The 19,048-nt window shown below is 40.0% G+C and overlaps 1 long non-coding RNA gene across 1 annotated transcript in view; it reads left to right on the forward strand.

The window, feature by feature from the left end:
• LOC108348790 (uncharacterized) overlaps positions 1-19,048 on the forward strand; it is a 133,154-nt gene that overhangs the window by 46,927 nt on the left and 67,179 nt on the right. Inside the window, exon 3 of the long non-coding RNA XR_015642949.1 lies at positions 9,717-9,787. This is a non-coding gene — a long non-coding RNA (uncharacterized LOC108348790). The remainder of the gene's footprint in view (positions 1-9,716; positions 9,788-19,048) is intronic.

The raw sequence follows: 19,048 nt of genomic DNA on the forward strand, positions 1-19,048 counted from the left end.
CTGTAGATTGTTATTTTTAGGTTCTGTTTTATGCTTATCCTTAGTGAAATTCACAGTTGTCATTGCCCTCTAAAATATTCTTCATGTTTCCGAATTCTGACAGTGCCTGTGTTGGTTAGTTTTATGTCAACTTCACACAAGCGAGAGTCATTTGGGATGAGGGAAACTCGATTGAGAAAATGCTCATACTAAATTAGTCTTGGAAGAAGCCTGTAGTGTATTTTCTTAATTAATGATCTGGTAGAGTCCAGCTCACTATGAGTGGTGTCACCCCTGGGCTGGTGGTCCTGGGTGCAATAAAAAAACAGGCTCTGGAAGCCATAGAGATCAATCCAGTAAGCAGCACTCCTCCATAATCTCTGCATCAGCTCCTGCTTAAGTTCCTGCTCTAATGTCCTTGGATGATGACTGTGATGTGGAACTATAAACTGAAATAAACCTTTCTCTCCCCAAGTGGCTTTTGGTCATGGGATTTTATTACAGCAGTAGAAAACTGAACTCAGACAGTACCAATAAATTAAGTAGCATCTGAAAATTGATGAGAAAAATTTAAACTTTTTTTTACTCACACATGCATCACACCTTCAAAGCTCTCGCTGTATCTTTGTACATTTGTGTCACCACTATTTATTATTTACTTAATATGTTCAAAGTCAAATTTCCTCCTGTGAGTAAAACTGTTGCCAGTGGATAGCCACTGATAAGGTCGTGTGTTTATAGGGGAACAGTGCAGATCCTTTTGTTTGGTATTTACTGAATACCAACCTCAGGCCAATGTTCAGTGTAAACTCAACTGCACAGATTGTTTATGGAGGCTGTCAGGCTGTCATAGAAGGGAACTGAATAGGTTTGGTAAGATTGATGATTCTCTTTGTCATGTTTGTTGCTGTGCATGGTCTAAATCAGATCTATGGTCTTTTTGGAGAGGCTAAAGGGAGCTACGTTGTTGCTCACTTGCAGACCAGTAAGTGATAGAACTGGAGGGTGGATGGGGCACAAGGTATCACTGACTGCCTGGAAAGTGATGAAATGTGCCATGAGCTTGCAAATTAGCAGATCCCACATGGTCCTTACCTTGCCCCCTGTTTATCAGTTGTCCCTATCATAGGACTTATGCTAGGAACGTAATCTCCTTTCCCCCTTTCTGTCTCTGCCATTATATGTGTGTGGGTATTGCTACCATAGTCAGAGATAACCTATCCGAAATACAGATCAAAAAAATAAACTTTAGTCAGACATAGTGGCATATGTCTCTAATCCCAGATGCAGCACTGAGTCAGAAGGACTAAAATTCCGAAGACCTCTTGGGTGACATAGTATGTCATTCTCCCCGCCCCCCACCCCTCCATAGATGGAAAAAGACTACAGTTTGTCAGTTTCAGAGATAACAGACCATGTCCATGCATGATTGCCACATACCTGTTGGGGATTATTACTTTTCTTGGATTTGCTAGTCCTTTCTGGACTATTATTTTGGAGTGCCTGCTTCCCAGACTGGATGCTCTGTGTGCGTTGTGCTTCCTCCCTGGTGTCTCCAAGTGCATCAACCTAAAGCCCCAGCTGCTCGAAATCCGCATCCCTCAGCTACATGCCCCCTTCCAGAGCTTCTATATGATAAAGTATGGCAGCTGGATGGGCTCAAACTTCCCCACCGGGAATTCAGACTGCAATCCCAGACAATGCACCATGACCTCTCAAAGTTACAAGAACTAGAATTCAATGACAAGGAATGCTGGAAATGCCTTCCCAAGTCAAACAATCTCGAAGTGAAAAAATGTATTTCAAAAAATAATACAGACTAAGAGAACTCCGAGTTGGCTTTAATTTTGAAAGCTGTATGCCTGTGGAGGTGGAGTCATGACATATGTATGGAGACTTTCTCTATTGTAAAAACCCAGTGGTTGTATCATTAGAAAAGTGTTACCTAAATCAAGATGAGGACAATTTTCACATACTTATAGGGTCACATAGACACACCAAATAACCCACAGTTAATGCAAAGAATAGGTAACCCTAAAAGAAGGTAAACGTTACATTTTTTTTATTGCCTACGGTTAATGTTCGTTTCTCTGTACAATGTGATTTTGCTGCATCATTTATGCTCAAACCAGAAAGCCATTGTTGATTGTATTTTGTATCTTGATTAGCTTTAATAAGTAAATTTGATGCTCAGAAATCCCCTGGGCCAGCCTGGTCCTCTGTATTTGATTTTCATACAAATATTCTTGGTCCATTTTGGAGGATAGGGGACTGTACATCAATTTAATGGAACTGGATCTTTTGTAGTCATGAACTGTTCACATGGGGCTTTCAAAGGGCAGCGTTGTTTGTGATGGAACTGAAACTTGAATGCCATGCATGTGGACATTTAGGTTGTGGATATTTCTCCTGCAGCCAGTGAGTTCATCCTTATAATCATCTTCAGATATTGGGAGTCCCCTTCATGTCCCTTTATGCTCGCCCACAAGGCTAAGGGCAAAGTCTTCTTCAAAGAAGTGGATGCATTCTACACTTTGCAATCTTGTTCTTAAGTGGTGTAGATGTTTTGGGTCAAAGGGTCTTGTCTTCCAAAAGATATTTCCATGACTTGACATTATTGACCATATAAATATATGAAAAGGTTTTTTATTAGCTATTTATGTTCATGTCTGTCTATATATGTGTGTGTTTGTGTTCGTGTCTGTGGAGGTGAGAAGAATACATCAGATCCCTTGGAGCTGAAGTCACAAACAAACAAACAAACATACAAACAAACAAACCTCTCTAGGTCTTCCTTCCCTATTCAAACTATATTTTGGAACAGAACCTTTGTCAGTATAATTAATGGTCTCCACATAAGACAAATATGAATTATCAAATAGACCATAGAATTGACAGTTAGTACCCTTGTAAGAAGCAAAAATGGAGGGCAGGTCTAGGGTTCAGTGATGTCCAATGGGAGTAAGTATTTAACCTCAGCACTCAAGCCAGCAGCAACAACAAAAACATGCACACAAAAGAGAAGTCTGTATGAAGACAGAGGCTGAATCTGGAGTTGCCTGAAGGAAGTGTCCTCACTTAAAGACTTCTGAGGAGGCATGGCCATTACCTCCATCTCAACCTTGCATCATCTAGGGACTGAGGAAGAAGGCACTGGTGATGTTTTAAGCCTCTATATGTGTGACTGTTACTGTCTAGAGGTCTTGATGGGGTTCATGTCTGCTAATAGAAACTAGGAAATGTACAGTGACACCTTTTGAGTCATATTCTAGCCTGTTGCTCTGAGACGTCACACATATCCTGGGGTACTAAGATCCTCTGTGAGACAGACTTCTGTGTTAAGACTAGAGTTCAGTGAAACTGATGATGTGAACTCAGGACTTACTGCCTTCCTCAATTTTCTCTTCTCTTTAGTTGGCACAAGTGTGTGTGTGTGTGTGTGTGTGTGTGTGTGTGTGTGTGTATGTATGCACATTATTCATTTGTGTGTTTTTCCTTGAACTTCCCGAAGCACGAATGAACTTTCCCAAAGCCTATGTTTTGGAAAGTTCAGGTCAGTTGCCATAGCTGTGTTCCAGGGTTTAAGCCTGGATGAAAGTTCTGAGGTGAGATACATCTTTACCCATTTGCTGGGATGGTGGTATGGGAACCCAGAGCAGAGGGTTCATGTCCCAGGCAAATTCAGAAGTGGGTATGGCTTGGTCCCATATAGTTCACTGACCAGCAAAGGAGATGTGTCTATAGAAAGAGCTAAGAATAAAACAGGTCCTCAGACAGGAGAAGAGAAGCTTACCCTCCAAGGCTTTCTGGCTCTGGTTGTTTCTGTGATGTGGACAATGGCTGGTTACATACCCCATCAAGGAAACACAAGTTCCCATCCTTTGCACATATAAGATTGTCAGGATCCTAGGTGATAGGAGGTGAGCTGGCCCCACCCTTCACTGGGGTATTGCTGGAGAGTTAGCCCTAGTGGCCCGAGTGTAAGAAGAGAACTGTCCTGATGATGTGAACACAGGACCCCATGCCAGCTGCCTGAACAGAACTGCCTTCAGCTGGGCAAAGCAGGAAAGCTGACCCTGGTGGTGCAGCCGGCGGACTGACCAACTCTGTTACCACCCAGTCCCAGATCCAGGGTTTTGAATTGGCCCACCCCAACATCTACTCCATCTGTGACCTGCTGGAGCACGTGAAGGGACCAGTCCTGCAGATCCAAAGCTGTAGGATCTCCATGATACAGGGCACCAACAGGATATCCAAGAGGAGACCCCATGAGTATAATATCCAGTATAAATAAGGTATAAATAATGTAGCAGAAGCCAGAAGCCTCAAACCAGACCAATGAGTCATTGCAATGAATGTTTGCAAGTTGTCTAAGTCAGGGTTTCTATTGCTGCAACAGAACACCATGACCAAAAAGCTTGTTGGGGAGGAAAGGGTTTATTCAGCTTACACTTCCACATTGCTGTTCATCAACAAAGGAAGTCAGGACAGGAACTCACACAGGGTAGGTAGGCAGGAGCTGATGCAGAGGCCATAGGGGGTGCTGCTTACTGGATTGCTTCCCCTGTCTTGTTCAGCACGTGACCTTATAGAACCCAGGACCACCAACCCAGGGAGGGCACCACCCACAATGAGCTGGGCCCTACCCTACTTGATCACTAATTGAGAAAATGTCCCAGAGTTGGATCTCATGGAGACATTTCCTCAACTGAATCTCTTTTCTCTGTGATAACTCCATCTTGGGTCAAGTTTAACACATAAAACCAGCCAGCATGTCATGAGTGAAGCTGTTTGTACAAAAGGCTATATACTACCTGACAAATCTTGGCACACTGCAACTTCCACTGCGAGTTGGTTTTTTCTTATTTATTTATCTTTATTTTTGTTTATTTTTTGGGGAGTGAGGTTGCAAGGGTGATGGAGGGATGAGGAGATGAGTGAGATTGAGTGCATGATGTGAAATTCACAAAGAATTAATAAAAATTTTAAAAAGACAGTCCCGGGCGATAGGCTTCCCACTCAGGCCCAGAAGCCCAGACACTTCTCTCTCATCCTCACTCTCCAGCTTTTCGTAGCAGCTTTTCTCCTGCTTCCTTCTCTCTCCAGCCTTGTGTGAGAGGGTGACCTTGGAATGTTTATGTTTGGCACAGGAGCTTTGCCCCAGGTTTGACCTATGGAATGATTGGTACCAGCTCCCTCTTTATTCTGATCAGTTCTATTCTGTTGTTCAAAACAAACACCCAAGGCAAAGCTAAACAACCCCAGCAGGGGCTGAATGCAAACGTTTCTGCAGCATACAAAGTTCTGAGCAGAAAGAATAGTGTGACAAGTGTGTTTTATGAGTAAATTCAGAAAAGACTGTGGGAAAGAGGGGTGGGAGAAAGATGGAGAATGGGCGGGTCAGAGCGATTAGCCAGGTCAGAGCGATTAAGAGCCCTCTGTCCTAGCAAAGATGACAGAGATCCCTGAAGAGGTAATTGGGCCCCTGATGTGAAGAAAGGTCACAAATAAACTGACAAAAGCCATGCATAAGCCTGAGGCATCCAGCAAGGATTAAGCACCATTAGCTAACCTGCTAGCATCGAACTATTTGGCTGTTAGAAGACAGCATCCCCTTAACCCACGCACTGACTGCACCAGTTCACTGTACCTTTGAAGCAGGATTTTGTGGTTGAATATTTTAGGTTTCAGCATTTTTTTTAAAAAGAGTGTGGGGGAACAAATACTAATGTCAGAGAGGGTTCTGGAAATTCATGTTCTCATTCATTTTCAAATCTGGTGCAAAATCTCGAGGGGTGGGGTATGACAAGATTATCACAAGCAATGGTAGCTCTTTACCACAGCTTTCTTCCTCTCTCTCAGCTCTTGATTTATAACAGCCCATCCCAGCAAGAGTAGGTCTGAGTGTGAAGGCAGAGCTTTTGAAACTCCTGCAGGTGATCAGTGGCCTCCACCTACGTGTTGAGCATTAGGTTTGAAGGTCAGGACCTAGGAGTGAACAGAGTCTGCCTCTTTGGAAGTTTACATTCTAAAGTGTGTCAGAAGCAGCAGATGCTTTGGGAAAAAATTGAGCCCGAGGAGGGCTGGGAAGCAAGGGCTGTGATTCTCAGTAGGCTGGTGAGCCCTGCTATTTTTAGTTCATTCTAACTCTGCCTGAGTTTTCCCTTTTGAGCAGCTCATTCTCAATCCTAAATGTTTTAGGAATGACATTCATTCTCACTTGTCTTGGCTTATATTTTGTTTTATTGTATTTTAAGATCCCCACTCCTCATGTTTGATGAGACCTGAGATTTTCCATGCAAAGGGCCCCATTCTGGCAGTGCAGCCCATTCAACACCCCACCTCCGAGGACGAAGAGTATCAGTTCCATGTGCTACCTACCTGAATCTTTGTATTTCAGAGCAGCTTCAGGCAGCTTCCCACCGGTCACGTGAATACTAGGCCTCATTTTCCTTATTAGGCTTATTATTAGGGGACATCACTTTTCATAATCAAGATGATTGTTGTTGACATTTAAGGAGAAAGAAACAGGCAGTTATGATACTGTATTTTTCAAAAGCAAAATAAGAAGTTTCTATGCATCCCCTTGGGTGGGTGGCTTCCTTTATTCCTCTGCCATTGGCAAGGGTGATGCTACAAGAAGCTTCCTCTGAAGTCTAACAATGTAATATTTTTCAGGTGGTAGGATCCAAACTCGATTAAAGACTTTACTGGAAGGAACTCTTTCTGCTGTAGTGGGATTTTCATCTTGGCACGGAGGACCAGCTATATAATTTGGGAACCGTGTGTAAAAACAAACTATCAATAATTTTCTGATGAAAATAACAGAACAGTAAGCAGGAATGGGATCCTGCTGACTGGACTTGAAGCTAACCTGGTCACTACCAACTCCTATGTTTGACCCAAGTGCCCACTTACTACTTATAAACCTTGCACACAAGTTCTTTTTGCATGATATAGTTATGTAATTAAAGGGGGAAAGTTGTTTAAAAATAATGTATGTCAGAAACAATCTTCAGAGTGCTGAACATTTTAATAACACAGAACTAAGTAATAGTTTGCCTACGTATGTTCTTTTGGTCTACAATTAATGTATTTTAATTCTTGGGAAGGAGTATAAGCCAATGAAATGGAAGTGTCACAAACTACATTTTGAGACTAAATTCTTGATTAAAAGGGAAATGAGGAAATGAATTCAAGTTTTGAAGACTTGGGCTGGAGAGATGGCTCAGTGGTTAGGAGCACTGATTGCTCTTCCAGAGGTCCTGAGTTCAATTCCCAGCAACCACGTGGTGGCTCACAACTATCTGTAATGGGATCTAATGCCCTCTCTGGTGTGTCTGAAGACAGCAACAGTGTACTCACATACATAAAAGAATAAATAAAAAAAAAGTGTTGAATACTTAGGAATTATCTTGTTAAGGTGGGTCCTTTTTCATAATTTATTTCATGTGTGTGTGTGTGTGTGTGTGTGTGTGTGTGTGTGTGTGTGTGCAGCTGTGTGAGTGAATGCTTTGCTTGTGTGGATGCCTGAAGATGTCAGGGGTATCATCAGATCCCTTGGAATAGTAGTTACAGGCTGTTGGGAGCTGCTCATTTTGGGTTCTAGGAACCTAATTTGGATTCTTTGGAAAAAAAAAAAAAACTCTGTTATCCACTGAACCATCTTTCCAGCTCCTCTGTCTTTTCTCATTCACAGTTATAGCCACTGATGCAGTAGGGTAGTTTATCACCATCCACCCCTACTTATAAGTAATCTATTATAAGACACGTTCTATGTCCATCAAAGCAAACATCCGCTTAACACTGAGCAGCGCTCTTGGAGGAAACGGAACTTGTTTATAAAGTTTGGTTCTGGGGAATTCTATAGGGATAAGACCACTGCATGACCAAGAGTACATGTGTCCCTTTGCGAGTGTGTGAACACACACTCCAGTCAGAACGAGGGTTAGAAAAGCATGACCATTTGGACCAATCAGGCCTGGAGACTGCTTTTACTTATAAAGCTGAATTGGGACAACAACTACAGTTGATGCTTTGCTTGTGTCTGTGGAGCCTTGGCACCCCAGAGGCAGAGCTGTTACACATTCCACACAACCATGAAGCCTACAGTATTTACTCTGCGGCTCGTTATAAAATAGGGAGCCTGCTTCTTTCTAGATTAGGGTCATCTAATTGATGAAATATTCTGTGTCTAGCAGATGAGTAAGCCTACAAAATACATAGTAAAAAAAGAACAGTTTTAAAATCCATCCACTAGTTTTCATTTACAACTGTGTAAACAAGGTGATTTTAAACATAATTTGGTATAAAACATTGAAATAAGTTATTTTCCTCTAATTATAACAAACAGGGCTGTAGCGGTTTACATTCCCAACATGACTGATTTTACTCTTGGCTTGTTGTCTTTAATATGCAGGGTTGCTAAGCGGTCAAATGGCTGTATATTTTCAATTTAATTTCCGTAACCATGTTTTCAGTGTGAAAACTAAAAATAATGGTAACCTGTCTGGAGACCTTTAGAGAGTCATTTTGTTTCACAACTTTTAAATCAGTCATGAGAACTAGACTCTGGAGTATCTTTCATGTTTTAAAGTTATATGACAGATGGCTCAATGGTTAAGAACATTAGTTGTTCTCACAGAGAACCCAGCTTCTCTTTTCACCATCCATATTTTACGTGACACACAAACCTTTGTAACTCCAGTTCCAGGAGATCTGACCTCCTCTTCTGACGTTTGTAAGCATCAGGCATGCACAGGGTACACATACATGCAGGCAAGACACCCATACACATAAAATTAAAAATTACAAAAAGTTATGTGATGTGTTTAGCATTAACAGGGAACATAGTCAAAAATCTAGTTTAAAAATGGTCAAAAAAAAAAGCCACATAGCAACAGAATTTAAATTTTCAACAGATGTTATTTACTTCCCAAGATAAATCAAGTGATTTACTCTACAAATAAAATATCAAGCATGTACACAGTAAAGAAGTAAGCATATTTTCTCAGTCTAAAAATAACCAAAAAAGAAGGAGCATATTCATAAAGTCTCTAGAAGAAAGCATTGGACTTTGGATATTTTGACAAATCTTGGCTTTGGAATCTTCACTTAGAATATCTATATTTTCCCAGGTAGATTGATAGACCATTTCCTTGACTTTTAGAAACCTTATTTGGTTAAGTGGTGAATAGTTTTTGAAGCATATGGTGTGTTTACAGAAATGTTCAATACAGAGAGTAGCATCTGCTTTTAGCTTTATGAAGTAGATACAGAAATTATTTTTGGTGTTTTGTGTGTTCCCCCCAACAACAAGCAACCTGCTTTGCCCTTAGACCAGGTCGCTGACTTAGCAATGCACATCCTCAGCCTCAGTTCTCATTCCTTTTGCTTTATTATTTTATTTTATTTTTTAATGTTACCACATGGGTAGATTAATTTAGTCAGGATACATCATTTTTTCATAATGCAGATAAATTCCCTCGTGGTTCTTCAGCAATGGCTGCATTCTTCCCAGTCCTAACCCTCCCAAACCACCATTTCCTTGTTCTCTCTATGCTGATTCTCTTTGATGTGTCTATTCAAAGCATCACATGCTGTCTGATATATGTCTTCTTCCCTATTGAGTTTATATCCGTAAGCATTCATGACATGGTGTTTTATCAACTCTAAGACTATGTTAATATTTTCTCTAGAGTATGGCTTTCATATTTTTCTTTCTTTTTTTCTACAAGGTACTCAAAGTCCAAGGGGTTTCCAGTACCAAGAAAATTACAAGGTTGCAAGATTAGCGTGACACATCCCGGTAGGTAGGGGGTGTTTTTACCTTGAAATTGTGGGAAACAGAAGACCAGTAAGTTTACTCATAAGTAATTGAGAAAAGTTTTCTGATCCAAACTATGGAATCTGATTCATAAAAGTGAAGCAAGACTGTGGAGATGAATGAACATAGACCTTACTGATACTGGGAAGAACAAAGAGGCAGGGGCATGGCCATAAGAAGAAGGGGCATGAAGGAGGCTAGATCAGTGCAGATGGCTGGTGGGGTAGGGAAGTGAGCCCAGAGGTGGTTAGTCATGGAGGACCAGGAGAAGGCTCCAGGAAGGCTACTAGCTATACAGTTCTCCTTTTCTGCTTCCTAGTTCGACAATGACAACAGTTCCTTGGAGATGTTCCCCAAACAAGATCCAAAAGTCTTTACATTGGGGTTTCGCTATGGAAAATGGTGGGGAAAGGCCTGTTTCTGATAAACAAGTTTTCACTGCAGGCAGAATAGGTCCCTACTGCCCAGGCCCCCATCAGCCTAGTCCTGGGCAGTCTCTCCATCTCCGGGAAGAAGGTAAATTTTAAAAGAGAATTAATTAGAGACATTAAAATCTACATTTCCCCCTACGAATCACAGAGACTTTTGCTTGTAGAGTTTCACAGGGCTACAGCTGTCCTGGCTGATTGCTTGGTGTCTGCCCTCAGTTCGTTTTCTTCACTCAAACGTTGAAATATTGGGAACAGCTCTTTCATTCGCTTATTCTAAGTTTGACCTTGGCCTGTTTCGAGTTGGCATCCACAGAGACAATAACAAACAAGTGGTGTTACTTTATCATTCATGAGGGTAGGGTTGGTGGGGAACAGTTCAAAGATTTGGAGGCATTCTGAGATACCCTTCAAACACCAAGCCTGTCACAGAGCATTTCCTAGACATCCATGTCCTCCAATGAGTTACCCATGGCTTAGGGCAGGTTACTTTGAATTCTACCTATAAGTATCCCTTGCAGACATGCTTCCCTCGGCCAGTCTATGTCATCTTTTTTCTTTACATTTTAAATGTTATCCCCTTTCCCATTTTCCCTCCAAAAATCACCATCCCTTCCCTCCTTCCCCTGCTTCTGTGAGGGTGCTCCCTCAACAACTCACCCACCAACTTCCTCCCACCTCCCCGCCCTGACATTTCACTACACTGGGGCATCAAGCCTTGATGGGTTCAAGGGCCTCTCTTCCAATTGATGCCCAACAAGGCCATCCTCTGCTAAATATGCAGCTGGAGTCATAGGTCCATCCCTATGTACTCTTGGGCTGGGGGTTTAGTCCCTGGGAACTGTGGGGTGTCTGGTTGGTTGACATTGCTGTTCTTCTTATGGGGTTGCAAATCCTTTCAGCTCCTTCAGTCCTTTCTTCAACTCCTCCACTGGGGACCCCATTCTCAGTTCAATGGTTGACTGCAAGCATCCACCTCTGTATTTGTCAGGCTCTGGCAGAGTCTCTCAGGAGACAACTATATCAGGTTTCTGTCAGCATGCACTTTTTGGCATCAGGAATATTGTCTGGGTTTGGTGTCTGTATATGGGATGCATCCCCCAGGTGGGGCAGTCTCTGGCGGGTCTTTCCTTCAGTCTCTGCTCCACACTTTGTCTCCATTATTTCCTCCTGTGAGTATTCTTGTTCCAACTTCTAAGAAGGTCTGAAGCATCCACACTTTGGTTTTTTTTCTTCTTGAGTTTCATTGGGTCAGTGAATTGTATCTTGAGTACTCTGAGCTTTTGGGCTAATATCCACTTATCAGTGACTACATATCATGTGTGTTCTTTTGTGATGGGGTTACCTCACTCAGGATGAAATTTTCTAGTTCTACCCTTTTGCCTAAGGATATCATGAAGTGATTGTTTTTAATAGCTGAGTAGTACTCCACTGGGTAAATGTACCACATTTTCTGTATCCCTTCCTCTGTTGAAGGACACCTGGGTTCTTTCCAGCTTCTGGCTATTATAAATAAGGCTGCTATGAGTGTAGTGGAACATGTGTCCTTGTTGTATGTTGGAACGTATTTCAGGTATAAGCCCAGGAGTGGTATAGCTGGGTCCTCAGGCAGTGGAATGTCCAGTTTTCTGAAGAACTTCTAGACTGATTCTCACAGTGGTTGTACCATTTGTAATCACACCAACAATGGAGGAGTGTTCCTTTTTCTCCACATCCTCATTATCATCTGCTGTCACCTGAGTTTTTGATCTTAGCCATTCTGGCTGGTGTGAGGTGGAATCTCAGGGTTATTTTGATTTGCATTCCCCTGATGACTAAGGATGTTGAACATTTCTTTAGGTGCTTCTTGACCATTCGATATTCCTCATCTGTAAATTCTTTGTTTAGCTCTGTAGTCTATTTTTTAATTGGGTTATTTGGCTCTCTGGAGTCTAACTTCTCGAATTCTTAGTATAGTTTGAATATTAGCTCTCTATCGGATGTAGGATTGGTAAAGATCTTTTCCCAATCAGCTGGTTGCCATTTTGTCCTAATGACAGTGCCTTTTTACTTACAGAAGCTTTGCAATTTTATGATGTCCCATTTCTCAAATCTTGATCTTTAGAGCATAAGCCATTGGTGTTGTTTTCAGGAAAATTTCCCCTGTGCCCATCCATGTGTTAGAGGTTCTTCTACACTTTCTCCTCTATTAATTTCAGTGTATCTGGTTGTATGTGGAGGTCTTGATCCACTTGGACTTAAGCTTTGTACAAGGAGGTAAGAACAGGTCAATTTGCATTCTTTTGTGTGCTGACCTCCAGTTGAACCAACACCATTTGTTGAAAATGCTATCTTTTTTCCACTAGATGGTTTTAGTTCCTTTGTCAAAGATCTAATGACCATAGGTGTATGGGTTCATTCTGGTTCTTCAATTCTATTCCACTGATCTACCTGTGTGTCTCTGTACCAATACCATATACTTTTTTTTTTTTTAAATCACTATCGCTTTGTAGTACAGCTGGAAGTTAGGGATGGTGATTCCCTGATAAGTTTTTTAATTGTTGAGAGTAGTTTTCGGTATCATGAGTTTTTTGTTATTCCAAATGAATTTACAAATTGCTCTTTCTAACTCTGTGAAGAATTGTCTTGGAACTTTTATGGGGATTGCATTGAATCTGTAGATTGTGTTCGCTAAAATGGCATTTTTACTATATTAATCCTGCTAATCCATGAACATGGAAGATCTTTCCATCTTCTGAAATCTTCTTCAGTTTCTTTCTTTAGAGACTTGAAGTTCTTGTTATACAGATCTTTCACTTGCTTGGTTACAGTCACCCCAAGGTATTTTACATTATTTGTGATTATTCTGAAGGGTGTCTTTTCTCTAATTCCTTTCTCAGCCTGTTTATCCTTTGAGTAGAGGAAGGCTACTGATTTGTTTGAGTTAATATTATACCCAGCCACTTTGCTGAAGTTGTTTATTAACTGTTCTCTTTTCGAATTTTGGGGGGTCACTTAAGTACACTATCATATTATCTGCAAATAGTGATATTTCAACTTCTTTCTTTCCAATTTGTATTCCTTTGACTTTTTGTTGTTGTTGTTGTTGTTGTTGTTGTTGCTGCTGCTGTTGTCTAATGGCTCTAGCTAGGCATTCAAGTACTATAATGATTAGGTAGGGAGAGAATGGGCAGTCTTGTCTTGTGTGTAATTTTAGTGGGATTGCTTCAAGTTTCTCTCCATTTAGCTTGATGTTGGCTACTGGTTTACTGTATATTGCTTTTACTATGTTTAGGTATGGGACTTGAATTTCTGATCTTTCCAAGACTTTTAACAGGAAGGGGTGTTGAATTTTGTCAAATGCTTTCTCAGCATCTATGGAGATGATCATGTGCTTTTTTTTTCTTTGAGTTTGTTTATATAGTGTATTATGTGGATGGATTTCTGTATATTGACCCATCCCTGCATCCCCGGGATGAAGCCTACTTGATCCTGATGAATGATTCTTTTGATGTGCTCTTGGATTCAGTTTGCAAGAAATTTATTGAGTATTTTGGCATTGATATAAGGGAAATTGTTCTGAAGTTCTCTTTCTTTGTAGGGTCTTTGTGTGGTTTAGGTATAAGCATAGTTGTGGCTTCAAAGAATGAAATGGGTAGTGTTCCTTCTGTTTCTATTTTGTGGAATAGTTTGAAGAGTATTGGTATTAGGCCATCTATGAAGGTTTGATAGAATTTTGAACTAAACCCATCTGGTCCTGGTTTTTTTTTTTTTTTTTTTTTTTTTGGTTGGGAGACTTTTAATGATTGCTTCAATTTCTTTAGCAGTTATAGGATTGTTTAGATGGTTTATTTGATCTTGATTTAACTTTGATAACTTGTATCTGTCTAGAAAATTGTCCATTTCATCCAGATTTTACAGTTTTGTTGAGTATAGGCTTTTGTGGTAGGATCTGATGATTATTTTGAATTTCCTCATTTTCTGTTGTTATGTCTCCCTTTTCCTTTCTGATTTTGCTAATTTGGATACTGTCTTTCTGCCCTCTGGTTTAGTCTGGCTAAGGTTTTATCTATCTTGTAGATTTTTCTCAAAGAAGTAGCTCCTGGTTTTTTTGATTCTCTGTATAGTTCTTTTTGTTTCTACTTGGTTGATTTCAGCCCTGAGTTTGATTATTTCCTACTCCTCCTGTGTATATTTGCTTCTATTTGTTCTAGAGCTTTCAGGTGTGCTGTTAAGCTGCTAGTGTATGCTCTCTTTAATTTCTTTTTGGAGGCACACAGGGGTATGAGTTTTCCTCTTAGCGCTGCTTTCATTGTGTCTTTCACATTTGGGTATGTTGTGTTTTAATGTTTTAATTTTAATTAAATTCTAAAAAGTGTTTAATTTCTTTATTTCTTCCTTGACCAAGTTATCATTGAGTAGAGCATTGTTCAGCTTCCATGTGTACGTGGGCTTTCTGGTTTTGTTTTTTACTTGTTTGTTTTTGTTGTTATTGAAGATCAGCCTTAGTCCTGATCAGCCTTAGATCTGATAAGTTGCATAGGATTATTTCCATCTTCTTTTGAGGACCTGTTGAGGCCTGTTTTATGGCTGATTATAGATCAGTTTTGCAGAAGGTACCATGCAGTGCTAAGAAGCTGAGAAGAAGATATAATGTTTTGTTTTCAGATGAACTGTTCTATAGATATCTGTTAAAGTCATTTGGTCCATAACTTCTGTTAGTTTCTCTGTGTTTTCTGTTTATTTTCTGTTTCCATGATCTGCCCATTGAGAAGAGTGTGGTGTTGAAGTCTCCCCCTATTATTGTGTGAGGTATAATGTGTGTTTTTAGATTTAGTAAAGTTTCTTTTATGAATCTGGGTGCCCTTTCATTTGGAGAATAGATATTCAGAATTGAGAGTTCAACTTGGTAGATTTTTCTTTTGATGAGTATGAAGTGTCCTTCTTTATCTTTTTTTTTTTTATAAAGTTTGCTTGAAAGTTGACTTTATTTGATATTGGAATGGTTACTCCAGCTTGATTTTGGGACCATTTGCTTGGAAATTTTTTCCCAGCCTTTTACTCTGAAGTAGTGTCTGTCTTTGTCACTGAGGTGTGTTTCCTGTATGCAGCAAAATGTTGGGTACTGTTTATGTATCCAGTCTGTTAGTCTATGTTCTTATATTGGGGAATTGAGTCTATTGGTGTTACAAGATATTATGGACCAATGATGTTTCCTATCACTTTTGTTGTTAGAGGTGAAATGTTTGTGTGGCATTTGTGTTCTCTTAGGGTCTGAATGACATCTGCCCTGGATCTTCTGGTGTTCATAGTCTCTGGTGAGAAGTCTGGTGTAATTCTGATAGGTCTGCCTTTATATGTTACTTGACCTTTTTCCCTTACTGCTTTTAATATTCTTTCTTTGTTTAGTGCAGTTGGTGTTCTGATTATTATGGGATAGGAGGAATTTCTTAATTGGTCCAATCTATTTGGAGTTCTGTAGGCTCCTTGTATGTTTATGGGCATCTTTTTCTTTAGGTTAGAGAAATTTTCTTCTATAATTTTGTTGAAGATTTTAACTGGCCCTTTCAGTTGGGAATCTTTGTTCTCTTCTAAATCTATTATTCTTAGGTTTGATCTTCTTATTGTGCCCTGGATTTTCTTGATGTTTTGGGTTAGGATCGTTTTGCATTTTGCATTTTCTTTGACTGTTGTTTCAATGTTTTCTATGGTATCTTCTGCCCCTGAGATTTTCTCTTCTATGTCTTGTATTTTGTTGGTGATTTTTGTGTCTATGACTCCTGATTTCTTTCCTAGATTTTCTATCTTTAGGATTGTCTCCCTTTGTGATTTCTTTATTGTTTTCATTTCCATTTTTAGATCCTGGATGGTTTTGTTCAATTCCTTCACCTGTTTCATTGTGTTTTCCTGTAATTCTTTAAGGGATTTTTTTTTTTTTTTGGTTCCTCTTTAAGGGCTTCTAATTGTTTACTTGTGTTGTCCTGTATTTCTTTAAGGGAGTTATTTATGTCCTTAAAGTCCTCTAACTTCATCATTAGCTGTGATTTCAAATCAAAATTCTGCTTTTCTGGTATTTTGGAGTATCCAGGACCTGCCATGGTGGGAGACCTGGGTTCTGATGATACCAAGTGGTCTTGGTTTCTGTTGCTTAGTTCCTTGCATCTGCCTCTCAATATCTATTTATCTCTGGTATTAGCTGGTATTGCTGTCTCTGACAGTGACTTGACACTCATTTAAGCCTCTGTGTCAGTCCTTCTGGTAACCCGCTCTCTCCTGGTAGGATTTCGATACTGAGCTTTGGCACAGGATTAGCTCTAGGTGCAAAGGGAAACCAGAAGGATCCTCTCCCAGACTGCTCCTCAGTTCCTGGGTCCTGAGGGCTCTATGTGCAGAAGTGGTGGTCTTACCTGAGCTCTTATGTATGTCAGCATTCCTGGGAGAACAGGTCTCTCCTGGCAGGATCCTGGTACAGAGAGCTGCAGCATAGGGTCAGATCTGGACACAGAAGGAAAACCATACTTTCATATTTTAAAACATTTTGTTCCCTTTTTCTCTCCCAGTCTATGGCCTCTACTTTCATAGTTTATAACAATATTTTGTTCTTTATCACATTTTAAAATATTTATTTATTTATTTATTTACATGTGACCACAGCACATATGTAAAAGTCAGAGGACAATTTGTGGAAGTCCGTTCATTTTACCATGATGTATGACCTGGAGGATCGAGCTGAGGTTGCCAGCAAGTACAAACTCACTGAGCAATCTTGCTGGCTGTGCTTCCTCTTATATTGTTGCTGTTATTGTTGTTGTTGCTATTATCATTATTTGTTTAGATAGGGTTTCTCTATTTAGCCCTGGTTGTCCTAGATCTTGCTCTCTAGACTAGGCTGCCCTTAAACTTAGGGATCCTCTTTTCTTGCCTTCATGTTCTGGTGCTAAAGGGGTGTTCTACCATACCTGATCCTCACTTTATCTTTTAAATAGTCTTTCACAGAGCATGTTTTGTTCTTTTTTTCATTTAAAAATTAGCATTTGTTTTCATTTATATGCATTGGTGTTTTGCCTGCATGTATGTCTGTGTGAGGGTGTCAGATCTCAGAATTACAGGCAATTGTGAGCTGCCATGTGGGTGCTGGGAATTGAACCTGGGTCCTCTTGGAAGAAGTAGTCATTGCTCTTAAACACTGAGCCATCGCTCCTGTTTCCACAAGTTTTGTTCTTTAAAAAATTATGTTGTATACACATTATCTATGTGTGTGTTGGAGCCTATGGAATCTAGAAGAAGGGCACTGAGTTACCTGGAACTGGGGTTATAGATAGCTATGGTCCAGATACAGGATGTTATTTCATATTTCTAGTATTTTCTGAGAGCTTGAGTTTGGTGAAAAATACGGTCAGTTTCTGTGAAAATTTCATGGGCTACTAGAAAGACTGTGTATCCTTTAGTGGTGGAGTGAAATGTTCTGTGCATGTCTGTTAGGTCCATTTGATTTATGGCATTTAACTGTAATGTTTCTCTGTTTAGTCATTGCCTAGATACCCTATCTTGGTGAGTATGTGGTCTTAAAAGTCACAATTATTGTGTTGGATTTACTCTGTGGTTTTGCATTTAGTGTTTGTTCTGTGAAATTTCATACCCTTGTGTTTGCCACATACATATTTAGGATTGTCATATCTTCTGGGTGTATTGTTCTTCTAATGACTATGACATGGCCTTATTATCTCCCCTGACAAGTTCTGTCAGGTACTAGAATGGCTGTTTCTACTTACTCCCTAGTTTCACTTGTTTGGAATACCTTTTCCCCACCTATGGCTCCAAGGCACTGTCTATCACTGATCGGGAGATTATGTTCTTGGAGGCAACAAAAATCTGGATCCTGTCTTCCCATTCAACCTTCTAGGCTGCATCTTTTTATTGGGAAAATTGAGACCATTGATAGTCAGGGTTGTTGAAAGTTGACTTTTAATTTTGTCATTTTGTTGACATTGTAGATTTTATTAGGTGCTTTTGATCAATTATGATAATAATATCATAATCATTATTCTGATATAGTATTAAGCTATGTCTCCATTCCCTGTGACTTTTTGATCATGTTTATCATTCTCTTCAGCCTGATGCATTCCTTTCACTCTGCTTTATAGAGCTAGTTTATAGTGCTCATATATTCTTTTTTTTTTTTTTTACTCTTGTGGTACCTGGCACCATTTTTTTTTAATTAGCTTCTCAATCATCATCTGGAAAGAAAACATTCTGAGCAACATCATTAAAAACAGCTCTGATAAAGCACGGTCACTACTACGTATCATAAAGCAGGTACAAGCTATTTTACATCCACAGAGGTATGATACAGTACTGTCCTACATCTATAATACTAGAGGATACAATTTAAAAGGCATTATTTGAGACTTGATTCTACTTTTCCAGCAGAGGGCCCAAAGGATGGTGTGACACAGCTTTGTAAAGAAACATACTCTAGACAGGATTTCCTTTCACTAGTGGCACAGTTCTAAGGATTCATTCTCTCCATGAATGTCAGCTAAAACCGTTATTAAAAAAATGAAATATCCCTAAAACAAAACCGTATAACCACCGGATTCACATGAAGATGACCTAGTGGAGACAAGCTGGACCTCACCTTACCAACAAGCTATCAAATCTGTTATGTTTAAACAGTGAGACCTCCAAGGAAGGAGATGCCAAGTAGTGCTTCAAAGCTTTGGACCACAATCACACACAGCATCCTTTTCAACAGAAGCAGAAGCTCATCTGAATATGCTCAAGGATGCTGACATCAACATTTAATCATCTCCTCACTCATCCAGGAAGAAGGGGA

Source organism: Rattus norvegicus, chromosome 18 (genome assembly GCF_021556685.1).
Source record: "Rattus norvegicus strain SHRSP/BbbUtx chromosome 18, alternate assembly SHRSP_T2T, whole genome shotgun sequence".
Lineage (NCBI taxonomy): Eukaryota > Metazoa > Chordata > Mammalia > Rodentia > Muridae > Rattus > Rattus norvegicus.